Source organism: Rutidosis leptorrhynchoides, chromosome 11, assembly GCF_046630445.1.
Source record: "Rutidosis leptorrhynchoides isolate AG116_Rl617_1_P2 chromosome 11, CSIRO_AGI_Rlap_v1, whole genome shotgun sequence".
Lineage (NCBI taxonomy): Eukaryota > Viridiplantae > Streptophyta > Magnoliopsida > Asterales > Asteraceae > Rutidosis > Rutidosis leptorrhynchoides.
Genome location: NC_092343.1, coordinates 163,689,130 through 163,691,670, shown reverse-complemented (window position 1 = coordinate 163,691,670; position 2,541 = coordinate 163,689,130). Strand labels below are relative to the sequence as shown.

Here is a 2,541-nt window from a genome sequence, read left to right as displayed (position 1 = left end):
ACGGTGCTTGAAGCAGGAAAAGTAATGGTTGTTTATGATGGGTTTGTGAGTGCACATAAAACATAAATGGGTTTCGTTGATTGGTTAATTGGTGGTGATTAAGTGGGTCTGTGATGGTGGTTATCATAGGTGACGGGATCCTATCAAAAAGAATGAGATATAAAACGATGCAAGTGGGTTTGGTGGTTTAAGTGTTAGCCGAAGGTGGTGTAGGTCGGTTTGTGGTGTACTCGAAAAGCATAAGTAAAAAACGAAGATGGTGCAGTTCTTGGGTGTTCAACGAGCAGTGATCAACACGAAGTCGGATAGTAGCAGCAGTATATTATAAGATGGCGATGATGTTCATAAGATGATAAGAGTTATGGAGAGGGTGAAGGTTGCTTGACAATAATCAAATGGTGTTGGATTATTCTCGGATAGTAACCAGGAACAAGAAGAGAATTTGGGTGTGATGGTGTTTTTTTACACTTCATGTGTATAAGTCCCCTATATATATAAATCTATCTATATGCTATAATCTAAAATATGATAAAGTTAATTACTATAATAATAATATAAATCCTAAACGTGCCTATATTGAATTCAGCAGCCACTGAATTTGATTTTATTCTACCGACAGTTTTAACGGACTGCTAAATCGTACCCTTTTGTTAAATCAGTGGCGGATAAAAATATCTTAGAAAAATCTCAAAATTTTACAGTAATTATCTTTATTTATTTTGGTCATTATGGTATAAAATTCGATCCTTAATTTTTTAAATAAAAATTACATCAACGGTCCCTCTCAATTCCGGGTAAAATATAAAAAGTGTTAAAATTAAATAACTAGATCCTAAATACATTTTTTTAGTAAACCTAAAATTTATAGAACTCATTTTCGGATCACCGTTTATATTAAAATCATATAAGTTCGAATTAAACTTCTCTAAATAATAATCGAAACGTCCAACGACTATTATAATCATTTAATATTTATTTTTAATATACATTATATATACATTTAAATATATATGTATCTATTTACAAATATTTGTTCGTGAATCGTCGGTAATGGTCGAAGGTCAATTGAATATATGAAACAGTTCAAAAATTTTGAGACTCAACGTTGCAGACTTTGCTTATCGTGTCAAAAATATTAAATCGTATCGAGAGTTTGGTTTAAAATTAGTCGAAATTTTCCGGGTCACTACATAAACACCACATTATCAAACCTCATAAAACTTAAACCTGATATCAGAAGTAATAAATCCACATAAACCGAAAAAAACACTAAAACCGAACCGATAATATTTGGTCCAGTCCTCGGTCCATGTTTTTGCTACTAGGAAGGTTGTGCACTATGGGCGAATTTTGACTCATTTACTTAAAAGCTATTTTCTCTCGCATCGTTTGTACTTCTCGGTTCTTGTATCTCTTGTCTTGAAGAACCTTTTTGATGGCGCCGCTGCTTCTCCGGTTTCTAAGCACTTGGCTTGGAACACAACACCAAATGATCCATGCCCAACAACACGCTCAGACATGTAACTAATAGTATGAAACAAAACAAACACAATCGCATCACTACCAATGCACATATATTAAAATATCAATCCACGAAAAGAATCTGCAAAATGAAATTTACCTGTTTCGGCTACCCATTTCTACCACAAATGGTTGTCACAATTATATGGCCTGTCTCTGCTCCATTGCAATCAACTATAGCAGGCTCCACTTCCTATACGTATGAAAAGGAAAACATTGTGTTTAATAGTTGCAATATATTATAATCAACAGAAGATTATGACATAAATATGATTAGGTTACTTATTCACTAACCCTCTCACCCCTAATTTTCATGTCATTTAACTCATCAGGCAACCTTTCAACAACAACAACTGTATCTCCACTAGGTTCTCTCACTGTGTTGGTGCAGGTACCACACTTACCGAAGCCATCGATGTGGTAAATTGTCAAAGTAGGCGTCCTTTTTTTGTAACTTTATATTCTTATCTGCAAAATACACAAGGCAAGACTTTTCAAAAATCAAATCTCATAAATTCAACATAGTCATTCAAGTGCATAATAACATCTAACTATGCAACTACAGGTTTCCTCCACAAATTAAACTAATTTTTTTTGTAAGCGGTTTTAAAATTGGGACAAAGTAAAAGCCATAATTTCTTTTTACAACAGATTACCCAATCAATACGTTGGATCAGATTACATCGATTTGATTAAAACGGACAAATCAAACCCTAATAACTCGATTTTGTATATTCAAATTGACAGATCCATAACAGGAAACTAATTGGCATCCATCCAAATTAACATAAGATATGAGACCTGGACAGATTTTGATCACCTGACCTGGTCAAACCTACTCCCTACCAATTTCACCACCTGGCTACATCTAACACTTCAAATAGCATGCCATTTCGACCTACAATACGGCCTATTTTTTCAACTTAGTGTTATCTTTTTTGTTAAATAGAGACAAAACATATAGTCAGGCTATATTTCAAAATATATTATAATAACAAAACAAACTTATAGCATATAATA

General features: G+C 33.4%; 1 pseudogene; it reads right to left on the bottom strand.

The window, feature by feature from the left end:
* Nucleotides 1-1,359: 1,359 nt before the first annotated feature.
* Nucleotides 1,360-1,934, bottom strand: LOC139875175 (glycogen synthase kinase-3 homolog MsK-1-like; annotated as a pseudogene).
* Between the last annotated feature and the right edge of the window lie 607 nt (nt 1,935-2,541).